We start from the raw sequence: 13,711 nt of genomic DNA, 5'->3' as shown, positions 1-13,711 counted from the left end.
ACCCGTGGCAGACGAGGGGAGCGAGTTGTGTGCGTAATCAGGCCAGGCGAGTTGCCCTGACCACGACGAGGGATTACGATGAGCTAAACTGCGGAGAATGCGAACGACAATATGATTGGCCCGTTCGGCCTGACCATTAGTCTGTGGGTGAAACCCGGACGAAAGGCTAGCGGAAGCTCAGATGAGGCGACAGAATTCCCTCCAGAATTGCGAGACAAAGACCGTGCAATTTAAAAACCTGATCAACCATGATCTGAGCCATCTTCTTAGCGGAGGGGAGCTTCGGGAGCGGAATAAAGTGAGCAGACTTAGAAAAATGATCGACGACCGTTAGGTTGACCGTGTTTCCCGCGGAAGGAGGGAGACCGGTGATAAAATCGAGTCCAACATGGGACCATGGACGTGAAGGAACTGATAAAGGGCGAAGTAGACCGGCTGGAGGCGAGTTACCGGACTTAGTCCGGACACAAACCACACAGGAAGCAATAAAGCGTCGTGCGTGACGGTCCAAAGTGGGCCACCAAAAGCGTTGGTGGATCATGGCAAGAGTGCCCCCGCACGCCAGGATGGGCAGACAATTTTGAGGAAGGACAGCCAAGCACGCAGTGACAGGAAAAAACAGACGATGCTTAGGACAGGCGTGTGGGACAGCGAGCCGGGCTAGTGAATGCTTGACCAACCTCTCAATTCCCCAAACCGCCATGCCTACCACACAGGCAGAGGGAATCATCTCCTCCTGGGTGATGGTGGGAGTTGACAAATCAAAGAGTCGAGAAAGAGTGCTGGGCTTAACATTCTTCGACCCGAGGTGATACGAGATGGAGAAATTGAAACGTGTAAAAAACAGAGCCCAGCGAGCCTGCTGAGCATTTGATCTCTTAGCAGAACAAATTTATTCTAAATTTCTGTGATCAGTCCAGACTATGAACGGAACCAGAGCTCCCTACAACCATTGACGCCACTCCCCCAGTGCCAAACGAATGGCGAGTAGTTCACGGTTACTGACATCATAGTTGTGCTCGGTGGGAGAGAGACGATGAGAAAAGAAGGCACAGGGGTGTACGGAATGAGTAAAATAGGAGCCGTAGTGAATAGAGACTTAAGGCGATCGAAGGTGCATTGAGCGGAATCGAATTTAGACTTGATAGAGGTCAAGGCGATGAGAGGAGCGGCCATCTGGCTAAAGTTGCGTATAAAGCAGCGGTAAAAAGCGCGACAAAAGAGTCGGGGACGGGCCAATCGGTAACCACCAGGACCTTGTTAGGATCCATACTGACCCCCTCAGCAGAAACGACCGAACCGAGAAATGAGACAGAAGAGACATGAAACGAGCACTTCTCAGCTTTAACAAAGAGTCGATTCTCCAGTAAGTGTCGGAGGACTCATCGAACGTGTTGGACAAGCACTTGGAGAGAGGGAAAAAAGATCAGAATGTCATCGAGATAGACGAAGACGAAAACATTGAGCATGTCCCGGAGGACGTCGTTTACGAGGGCCTGAAACACGGCAGGTGCGTTGACTAGACCGAACGGAAGGACCCGGTATTCAAAGTGACAGAGGTGCGTATTAAAAGCGGTCTTCCACTCGTCACCCTCTTTGATGCGCACAAGATGGTAGGCGTTATGGAGATCGAGTTTAGTAAAAATCTTTGCTCCCTGCAATAATTCAAAGGCAGATGACATCAGTGGTAAGGGATAGCGATTCTTAACAGTGATGTCATTCAGCCCTCGATAGTCTATGCAGGGACTCAAAGAACCGTCCTTTTTTAACAAAGAAAAAACCAGCGCCGGCTGGAGACGAGGACGGAACAATAGTACCCGCATTTAAAGATTTAGATGGATAATTCTCAAGTGCTTCACGTTCAGGGGCTGACAAGGAATAGAGTCTGCCGTGCGGAGGAGTGGTACATGGGAGGAGGTCTATGCTACAGTCGTACAGCCTATGAGGAGGGAGAGAGGTTGCCCGGGACCGACTGAAAACCTCTCGCAGATCGCGAAACTCCTGCGGGACTCCAGACAATTCACCTGGCTCGACCTGTGAAAAAGAGACAGAAGAGACAGGAGGGATGGCAGAGGTTAAACAATCAACATGACAAGATAATTTCCATGATAAAATAAAATTATTAGACCAATCAATAAGGGGATTATGTTTGACCAGCCAGGGGTGTCCTAAAACCACCGGACAAAAAGGGAAAGAGAAAATTAAAAAAAGAAATAGTTTCCTTATGGTTCCCCGAGACAGTGTGAGAGAGAGAGGGATAGTCTTCCTAGGAATCCTAGGAAGTGCATCTCTTCCATCTAAGGCAAACAGGGGGGTGGAGTCTCTTAAGTCTATGAGGGGAATACTGTACCTTGTTCTAGAGCCCACGTCTCATCGAGGAGGTTTCCTTCAGCGCCAGATTCTATAAGGGGCAGAACAAAAGACTGAAGAGTCAGGCCAGTGGATAGAGATAGGAAGAGAGGTACATGATCCCGATGGAGAGTCCTTGGAGTAAGCGCTCGCCAGTAGCCCTCTGTTCACTGGCGAGCCCTGGCTTTTACTGGACATGTGCTGACGAAGTGGTTAGGCGCGGCACAGTACATGCACAGGCGTTTAGTAATTCTGCGCTCTCGTTCCCTTGCAATGATGCGTAGTCCTCCGAGCTGAATCGCCTCTGGCTCCGGACCAGCAGAGGGCGAAGTAGTGACGTCAGGCAGAGCAGATAGCAGAGACGATTCCCGGCGGCGCGCCTGGTGGCGTAATTCAAGGCACTTCTCTATACGGATCACCACATCGATAAGGGAGTCGAGACGAGCAGGCACCTCCCGAGCGAAGATCTCATCCTTGAGTTCCGGACAGAGTCCCTCCAGGAAGCGGGCCACCAAAGCTGGCTCATTCCAGCCACTAGTGGTAGCTAGAGTGTAGAATTCGATCGAGAAGTCCGCTGCAGAGCGCCCTCCCTGGCGAAGAATGAAAAGTAATCGTGAAGCCTCCTCTCCATAAGCTGAGCGATCGAAAACTCGGATCATTTCAGCCTTAAACTGGGTAAAATTAAACACACAGTCCGCGTCAACCTTCCAGTTAGCAGCTCCCCATTCACGGGCTCGTCCGGCAAGGAATGAAATGACAAAGGCAACTTGAGCAAGATCAGTAGTGTAGGTCGAGGGCTGCAGAGAGAAGAAAACTTCACATTGCGTCAGGAAGGGGCGACATTGAGTATGCTCACCGGAGTAGCACGGAGGGTTGTTTATCCGCGGTTCCGGCCTCTCACGGTGATCCTGGGTAACGGTTGCTTCAGGATGCAGAAGATGAAAACGGGTGGAGAGGTCCGATACCTGAGAAGACAGGGACTCGACAGTCTGTCTTGCAGCAGAGAGCTCCTTCTGATGTCGGCCCAGCATCGCACCCTGGAGTTCAACAGCTGCCTGAAAGGGGTTGCTGCTCGCTGGGTCCATTTGGCCAGATTATTCTGTAATGCGAGGAGAGAAAGATGACCCAAGAGTGATATGCAGCAATACAGTCTTTAATAAACAGAATCAGAAGTCCAGAGGTAAGAACAGAAATCCTCAGAATGTAATAATTGACAACGAAAATCTTCCGGTTAAACAGTTGCCGGGAACTAAACGTAATTCCTCCGTCTAGGCAGCGGAGCGTCTCTGGTAGTCGAGGGTACCGTTAGAATGCCAGCCACCTCCGGGATCTCCAGGTGATCAGAAAGCAACGAGCACAGTCACAGGTAATTCACAGTGGTAGGACAATCCCCCTTATGTGCACAGGATAGGACAGGACTAGACAAGACAGGAGAGGGTACATCGCAGAGAATTCATAAGCATAGCTTCTGAAACAATCTGGCAAAGAGACAGGGGAAAAACAGGGCTAGAAAGAAGTAGTGATAATTAGGGAAAGCAATAACTGGTGTGGAACTGATGATGAGGATAACAAGTAATGAATGGGAACACCTGGGGATGAGAGCGATGTGTGTGCGTAATGACCGATGAAGTAATCAGGGGTGTGTGTGCGAACATATGAGTGTGTGTGTGTGTGTGTTTAAAAGTGTGTGGCAAGATGAGGGAGACAAAGTGAAGGAAGAACCAGGATCCTGACACATAGTTACTGATGTTAACACAAACAGGGAAAATGTGTAACAAATGCCTTGCAGATACAAATGTGAGTAAATAATGTTTTCATGTTTTGATTAAAACATAGATAACACTAAACGTCAGCGAAACCCTAACAATTAACAATTTTTACAATAGTGCTCTCATTATAAAATTAGCCTATATGACTATATAGTTATTAAAGGGGGGGTGAAATGCTTGTTTTCACTCAATATCCTGTTAATCTTGAGTACCTATAGAGTAGTACTGCATCCTTCATAACTCCAAAAAGTCTTTAGTTTTATTATATTCATAGGAGAAAGATAGTCTGTACCGATATTTCCCGGAAAAACACGACCGGCTGGAGGCGTGACGTGTGGGCACGAGCGCCAGTAGGCTTTTGCATTGAGAGCGTTTGGAAGCTGTGACATTACCGTGAGGAAAAACCATCATCCAAAACAAACCATGGCTATCAGTCAGATTCAGCCGTTTATTTATGATCCAGAATCAGATCCCGAGGCTGAAACTGAACGAGAGCAGCAGCAGCAACGACTCACTCCGAGCGGGGCTCGAAGCCGGGTCTCCGGCATGGGAGGCGGACGCAATAACAAGGAGGTAGAGATATTTGAAGCAGTTTTACTCACCGCCTGCGGTTCCAACACACGATCGTGACACTTTTTCGTTGGGATTGCATCATCCTTAAGAAATAAACGATACGCAAATCCGTCGTCAAACTGGGCCTTGTTTGTAAAACAAGCATCTTCGAAATGCAGGGAACAAACAAAAACACTTGCACAACTCCGTTGATGCTCTTTAAAAATAAACTCCGTCCACTGGTCTCTTAATGCTGTTTTTTTTTTGGTAATTTGTGCAGGGTTGTCTTGCCCTGGCAACCAAAAACACACTTCTTTTGTGACTTTTAGCGACGCTCTCACTCTGATCAGTGAATGGATGTCTGTGCACAGCCTCTCAGTGCTCTGCTATACGGGAGCGCGCGCTCTTCCGGCAGACGTGCCCTTAGGACCCATATAAGGAAATTCCACTCCATCTAACGTCACACAGAGCCATACTCGAAAAAAACTTTCCGAAACTTGTGACAAACCGGAAGGAGTATTTTGGGAACAAAAATACTCTTTTAAACGTACAACTTAATTTTTGAAACTTTGTCCATGTTTAGCATGGGAATCCAACTCTTTAACAGTGTAAAAAACTCATTATGCATGAAATAGCATTTCACCCCCCCCCCCTCCCCCTTTAATGTTCTGCATTTCTGTTTTGAGCTGCGTCCGCTAAAGATGACCAGAAGAGTGAGCATTTGATAGCAAGTTTTTAATCAATGGGATTAAACTCATGATTTAATGTAGAATACGCTTCGTTATTTAGACAACACAATATAACATGAATGCGAATGCGAACTTGTTCTTCATGAAACAATGTGCAGAAACACAGCAGCTAAACTCTAAAAATTCACAGCGTTTTATTATAATGGTCTTTTCATTATAATGGTATGGATGTGACAGTCTAATCATAGTTATTAATATTCTGCACTGTAGTTTGACCTGCTCGCACTGTGCGCTGAAGAGATCAGCGTAGTACTACAATGAAGCGCTTGACTGAACCAAACACATTTTATATTAGTTAAATACACCGGATTAAATGTTTTGAAATCACTTGTACCCTACCTGATCGAAAAAATCAAGTCTCTGCCTGTGTCAGTTTGAGTCTTGATAAAGTTTTAAATCCCTGCTGCCAAGATGCTCCTTTGACAGTAACGGATTATGGTATAACACTAATGAGCTTATGGTATTTCAGCCATCTGTTCCATATTAATGAATCCTGACTCTAACACATTCTGCACTCAAAGACCAGAACGTGAGTAAACAAGGACCTTCGTTGTTTACATAATTCACCATTTTCATGTCACTTGGGCTAGCCTAAAATGGGACATGAAACACCCCCACACACACATAAGCACACACACGCAAACAAGACTTTTATTTATGCTTTTTATGCAAGTCCTTAATAATATGTATTTTGAATATGTTGTGCGTACAATGGTTAATCCTTGTTATGCGAGGATTATAATTTTACTATCTTATAAATTGGAAATGTTTCTCCTCATTTTAAATTTCTCAAATAGAGTCATGTTTTCTGTAACTCTACTCCTGACCCGGTCGTAAAAGTTTATGATCCCACTGAGAGACAGGACAGGAATGCTATCTCTTACAAAAAGAATGGTAAAATGTACTCAGACGTAGTCTAAAAGTATATAGTATTGTTTTGTTGGTGCATTGAGATGTTTCCCATATAAATTGGGACTATCTGCAATTTATTAGCGTGTGTTAATCTTTAAATGTGTGTAATTCTGCATTTGAATGTAACTTCGTGTTTCTATCAGTTATATATGTACTGTTTGGTGTTTTTGGAATTGTCATGTTGTGACCCAACTATTCCCCTGTGTAAAATGTGTGTAAAATCTATTAATCAGCTGAAATCTAACAAGCCCCAAAGTTAGTAGGGTGGGTGTTTCCACAGAGACAAAAGAACTTTTCCCCGCTTCAGATCGCAGACGGTCATTGGTTGTTCACGCGAACAGAGGCGTGAACCATCCCAAGCCATAAGAGCCGACCGAAGAAGGTCCGCCCTCTCTCTTCCTTCACACACGCTGCTAACCGGCTGCGACCCTCATTGCTCCCGCGAGTTTTTTTTAAACCTAAAACATTTAAATCATAAGTGCTATTTTGATAAATGTTTATGGGAAGTCAACAGATGTAAAAATTCCTGTTTTGAAATTGTAATTCCGCCATCTAAACACCAGAGGGAACCTGCTTTCTGATTCCGGCTTGCATGAGTGCAAGTACGCCATCCCGTGGCCGTTTCAGATAATGCGCTCTAATTGCTAATCTAATTAGCTGTTTAAATTCTCGATAATTATTTGCATTTACAGCTTTGCTCGTGCGAATATTATTACAGGGAAACAAAATAATTTTCCCTGCCTTTGACTGTTTACATTTACTTTGAGTTTGGATCAAACATGATTTAAATTAAAATGTAATTGTTTAATAGTGGAAATCTAGATGTTTCAGGTCAACTACTGATTGACCCACTTAGAAGGTAAGCCATCTAGTGGCAGTCTCCTGTTAAATCGACTAACAAACCTCTGTCTTTTCCATTCTGTTTTGAATTGCATGTCCACTTTTACCCTTTTTGATTAATCTCACCCTGTTTGATTAATTTCATAATTATTAATGATAACTTACAGCTATCATTGGATTATAGGATATTATTCATATTTTTCCTTTAATTCTTACATGCTTATTTTAAATTTTGATTTAAACCAGTTTAGAATTTTTAATTTGAATTAAGTTTTCTGCTTGCCAGGTTAAGTACAGAGAGGCAGTTCCCCCTCTGTAGAACTCCCTTGGTGATTGGACCGTCATCTCAGGTTTCCAGTGAGCAAGGCTTACCGTGTGAAACTCGGTTCCTCTTGTCTCTGTCTGTTAGCAACACGCAGTGGAGACATCAGCAATTTGGCACTCCAAAAATTGTGTTAAAAGTCACAAGCTGTTCGAGAAGGCGCAACTCCAGAGTAACGGAGGACCAGGGACACTGCGGTTGAGTGTTTGGGGAGTGCCGGAGAGGTTGACCAAGCCACTGGTTTCCACCTGAATGACTTTAATTCACCCAGGTGAACCAAATGTGATAAAACCCATCCACTTATTATAAGCCACAGAATATTAGATATTCCCCCGGATATATTTTAAGTGTTTGACCCTTTTACTTCTTTAAGCCACACCATATTTCTAGTTTTCCTACCCAGATAGTCCACTCACCTGTTGGCCCTATCTTAAAACCTAGCAGTAGGCTTAGGCCTCCTTATTCTCACTAACACATTGTGTTTCTATTGTTTTTATCTCATTTCAAGTGTTGTTTCACTTTGATCTTTTTCTATCCTCTGTTCTGTTGTGATTTGTTTCTTTCATTTCACATAGAGACAGTAACCTAGGGAGCCAACAGGAAGCTAAATAGTAGAGCGAAACCAGCAGCCGGTGTCATCACGCGACCCGCTAGGCTACTGCCTGTCAAATCTCCATTTCAGGTCCTTCGTTGACCCAAGTTAATTGGCTACTTAACTGTCTGACTGTTTGCATCAGTTAGCCCCAACATTCTCATAAACGGCACAGCCCGTATGAATATAGCTCGTTAAACGTAGAACAAACTTGCATTGGTCTTTTTGTGTGTGTGTACTGTGCTTCTCTCACCGACAGAGAGTCAGGATGTTCCAGTCATCCAGTCCAGCAGTCCACGGGGGCCACCTCTCGACATGGTTGAAAGCAGTGACGACCCCCTTCATGTCCAAGGATGCCAGTAACCTGCAGCACCCAGAGCAACTAGACACCGAGCTAGATGAACTGATGGCACGCGATCCAAACCAAAGCGACTACTACAAAGAACTCGCCAGGATCCTCGGAAGCCTAGTTCACATTCTCGTCGCCCAGGCATGGCTCAGTGAACGGAGCAACATCGCGGAGGAGGCCTGGAAGGACCAGGCCCCAACCCAGAGTCATCTTGATCAGCTCCTCCTCGAGACCCAGAACCAGCGCAAGAAAGAGGACGACGCAGATCCAGAGCTACAGAAAGGAGTTGAAACAATGACTTCACAATGCCCTGCAAGATCTTCACCTCGACACAGCTGGATAGAGAAGCCAGAAAAGAACTCAACAAAAAACTCCAGCAAGGTGACGCTCTCCTAAAAAGAGCAGAGACTGAACTGAAAGAAAGAGACTATAAAACCTGGGCCTGCAAAACACACTTGCAAGCGGCCCGAGCTAAATTCAACAAGCTTATTCTGCAGAGAGACAAGCTCCAAGATGAACTTGACACTGTTTACACAGAACTGAGACAATCTCACAGATTACAGAGTGGCTGGATTGGAGAAACGCACACCACAAAGTTTCTCCCAGCCCGCCACTCCAACCCTTTCAGCCAAGAACCCAGAGCTGAAAAAGGGGGTGTAAGCTCACGGCCTAAGAAATCACCAGCCAGCTTACAAGCACACCTGTCAACAACGGAGGGGAGAGAACCCTTCCAGAGAACGCATGCCACAAAACCCTGCAGGGCTCACAGAAAACTTGACAAGCTAGCCAGAAGCATCCGTATGTTCAAGCCAGATCCTGCAGGAGGACATGACGTTCATGCTTCTTTACAAGACATTGATTTTCATTTGCAAACTGTCGCCAACGTGACAGATGTGAACACATTGTACCTGTTAAAAATCACTGCAGGCTGTGATGTGCATTGTTTTCTGGATCGTCAACCAGAGACTGTCAAAGCGTACTACCAGCAACTGCTACAAACTTTGATTCTTGAATTCTCTGATCCAGACTTAGACCATGGGCTCCTTAATGCTATGGACTAGAGGTCTTCAGAGTGCACCCGAGACCCGTCGACCCCGGACCCGACCCGGGACCCGTACGGGTTCGGGTCTATATTTTAAATCTTCAGCCGGGTCTGGGTCAGTCCGAATCTATTACCTCGGGTCCCGGGTCTGTTTAACATTGTGTGTAATACCCGTGCGATCGGAGTCATCGGACTCGAAGAACACCCGGCCGTAATAAAAGACTGCTTGTGTTTTTTGTAACTTGCAACTTGTAAAATTAGGAAAAGAAAAGAGTGAGCCAAAAAAAAGTGATATCTCTCTCTCTCTCTCACTTGCTCGCAGATTCAGAGTTAATATACAAGTGCACGCATGGTATTGATGCTTGCAGAATTGACACACTCATATTTAATATATTTCAAATCAGCAACACAATCTGAGGTGAACTGTCACATGAATGTTTTCTATTACGCTCAAATTGCGTTAAAGCATTTTAGGTTGATACAGCTAGCACGCATGTGCAGTCTCGAGTGCATTTCATGTTTCTATGGCAACCAGTGAGGGACACTTCGACTGCCAAACCGCGTTTTACATTTTCTCCCATTTTTAAAATATTATAAATGAACCGTTTAATCTTAAAGTTTTAGTGGTTCAGATTCAGACTCGATGCGGAGCAGAGAGCACAGACAGAGATCAGATGATAGTAAATAAATAACGTCAGCGGCCATGGCATTGCACGAGTGATTGTTATTATAGTCTAAGGGCAAACAGTCTAAGCTATTATGCGAATTAACTCGAGTCAGAATGTACATGTGCACAATAGCATTTTTCATCCGTCACCGTGTCATCAAGTGGACTTTTGAAGCTGAAATAATGAGTGGATTCAGCTTGGACTTGGAATAACGAGAGGAATAACATGAATAACTTTCTTGTCGGAGGATTGTAATGCATCACAGGCAGTCAGGTACAAGGAAGAGAGACTACGGCTCTTTAAATTAGGTAAGACAAAAAGCTGTATTCTTCGCAACAGGTTTATTGACTTGTAATAGCAATTTAAGGTGGAATATGTGAACGTCGGGTCCAGTCGGGTCTGTGTCTTCCCAGTGGGTTCGGGTCCAGATTTCAAATAATATACGGGTCCAGGTCGGGTGCGGGTAGACATTTCTCGGATCTACATGGGTCCGGGTCCGGGTCCAGATTTTGAAATATTAGATGGGTCCGGGTCGGTTCGGTGTAGTACATTACGGGTCTCTGTCGGGTTCGGGCACAAATTTTGGGACCCGTGAAGACCTCTACTATGGACCTCAAACAGGGCCCACTTGAAAACCCACAGACTTTCTGTAGTCAGCTACGAAAAGCCTACTTCAGAGCATGCAACGAACCAGGTATGGAACAGGACGTCAACTTAAAAACTCTGTTCCTCCTAAACCTACATGCCAGTTGGAGTTTTCATCTCAGAGTCCCAGTGTGTCCACGTAACAGGACTACACAATAGTTACGGAACTTAGCCCACAAAGCTTGCACCAAGCAAAAGACAATTTGTGAAAAGATTGTGAAAAACCCCAAAGTCTCTGTCTCTGAGCACTGCTTGGAGTTAACCCTAGATGGCGCCCTACAACACCACAGTCACAGACATTTTTACAGAGAGTCAATACCGTTCCAAGCCAGCAGAGGGCAACACAATCGTGGTGGTGCTCATCCAACGCACCAGAGCGAGCGATTCCCACCATCCAGGACACAAAGCCCCGACAGCCGGCAGTGGAACCACTCTCGACATGACACTGGTAAGCTCAATCCTGAGCCCACGTCAGAAAAACACAGTGCAGCCACGTCTGAGACAGCAGAGATCCTGAGGGTGCTGAAAGATCCTCTTCACATGAAAACGCGCAAGGAAGATGAGCCAAGCACCCAGAACACTGCCCGTCATCCACAGACCACAGAGCTAACTGTCACAGCACAAGGTGACAGCATCACCCAAGCTCCACAGCTGAAAGCTGCACACCCTGAACGAGACAGCACAGGTCCTCACACCAGGTACCACAAACAAAAGGTACCAGAAAATGCTGTTTTGACTACCTCCCTACACAGCAAGCTACACAAGACTGGTCCTTACCACCCATCGATCGTCACACCTGCCCTGATGCCAACATTCCTGGGCAGCCTTGTCAAAAAGGGGGTGGGCCGAAAAGGAGTCAGCATGGAAGACCTGATCGACACAGGATTAAACCTGAAGGTAATCTCATCTCACCTTTTCAAAAGACTCCAGTTTGAAGCTAAGAGACAAGATCGAACTCTTACACCTCAAACTTATGAACTGAATGTACAGGCGTTCAGACAGAATGACATCCGGTTTGAACAGTTTGTTTCCATTCACCTGATAATCGTTCTGATGGGTCTAGTACATCCCATGTATGTCTCACCAATGAACACTCATATATTTCTCATCGGCAAAGACCTGTTAGACCACTTTGACCCTTTTCTGAACTTCAAACAGCTAAAAGACTTTGCTCAAGTGCGAGAACCTCTTTCCCTCCAGCCACACAGGAGCCAGACTGTCAGGTCGCAGAGGTCACGGGAACTCCCACAGAGCCAGACGGTCAGGTCACAGAGGTCACGGGAACCCCAGCAGCCAGCCATGAGTACAACACCCTAACAACAGGCTCAAGTTCAAGCCTCTGTACCTTAGTCAACAAACAGGGTATGGTACGGTGGTACCAGCTTACACCAAAGGGGTCGCTGTTCGGCTCAACCTGCAATGTGGTCAAACCTTAAACCACACGCTGGGTTTCTTCCAATCCTCACCTGAATGTGTGGAACTCGGACTCACACTTGCAAACAACAAGCATGTCAAACACCAACACCTGTTCCAGCAATGTGATAACCAGTGTTGGGTAAGTTACTCAAAAAAAGTAATCCACTACAAATTACTAATTACTGCTCTAAAATTGTAATTTGATTACATTACTGATTACTGCATGTAAAAAGTAATCAGATTACTAATTACTTTACTTTCAAGTTACTTTGAAAACCTATTAAACCTACAAGGAAAAAAACTACAAACAAAGTGAAACTCAGTTCTTTCCGTAATTGAATATTGACTGAAAAATATTACAGAAATATGAAAACAGCAACTTGAATTAAAGATCCAATGCATTTCTATAACTTAACATTCTTAACATAAACTTGCCTAACAATGGAAACTGTAGTCTTTTTAAATGTATACCCAGCTAACAGCTAGTGACGACGTAACTGGACCAGACCATATTCGTTGCAGCGACGTCCCAAATAACGTTCCAGCGACATAACTTTGTGATTCCCATATCCGTCGTGGCGACGTTATAGTGGAACGTCGCTGGAACGTGAGGAGTACGTCCCAGTGACCAAACTGTCACGTTATGAGGACGTTCCTATAAAATACCATATTGGTCTCAGCGACGTACCACATAACGTTCCAGTGACGTAACTTTGTGATTCCCATATCCGTCGTGGCAACGTTATAGTGGAACGTTGCTGGAACGTGATGAGTATGTCCTGACGACCAAACTGGCACGTTATGAGGACGTGACATTACAGGATCATATTGGTAATTCATATTTTCACCTCACCATTACCTTGAAATACATAAAGAACTAATAAACTCAATCCATCTCTAGGGCAAAAAATAAACCTTATGAAATCTAATTGTAATCTAATTATAGGGGATTCATAGTAAATACATTAATTACATACATGCAATCCAAACAAATACAAAAACATTCTAATATAAAATAGACAAAAACACACTGCATTCATTCACAAATCAATATTTATTCAGCACTACTTTCTAAAAATACGAAGCCAAAACATTTTGAACATTGCACCTGTTCTTTAACCATGCAAAATGTTACTAAGTTATGAGCACAGAAAACTAAACACATCAATTCATGGATTACACAATATGAACAACAGAAAATGTTTGTCTTAAGGATGGGGAGATGGTTAATGACGTTATCAGTGAAAATTATAAATAATTATCAGTAAACTTATTGATACAACATAATTTAGTGCAACAAAAAATACATGATAAATAGATATGAAACAATTCAGCAGATACTGCACAGAGATACTGCACAAAGTAAAACTGTGAGCGTCGTATATGAGGCTCCTGGTATAAATGTCTGGTGGTGATGTGCTTTAATTACACGACATGCAGGAAAATTTTCTGGCTAATTCATGCGCACGATTTTCTATTTCATTCCCTCGATTTGCTAAAACGTGT

Source organism: Carassius auratus, chromosome 26, assembly GCF_003368295.1.
Source record: "Carassius auratus strain Wakin chromosome 26, ASM336829v1, whole genome shotgun sequence".
NCBI lineage: Eukaryota > Metazoa > Chordata > Actinopteri > Cypriniformes > Cyprinidae > Carassius > Carassius auratus.
The sequence above is the reverse complement of the archived record's forward strand: the minus strand, read 5'-3'. Positions refer to the sequence as shown.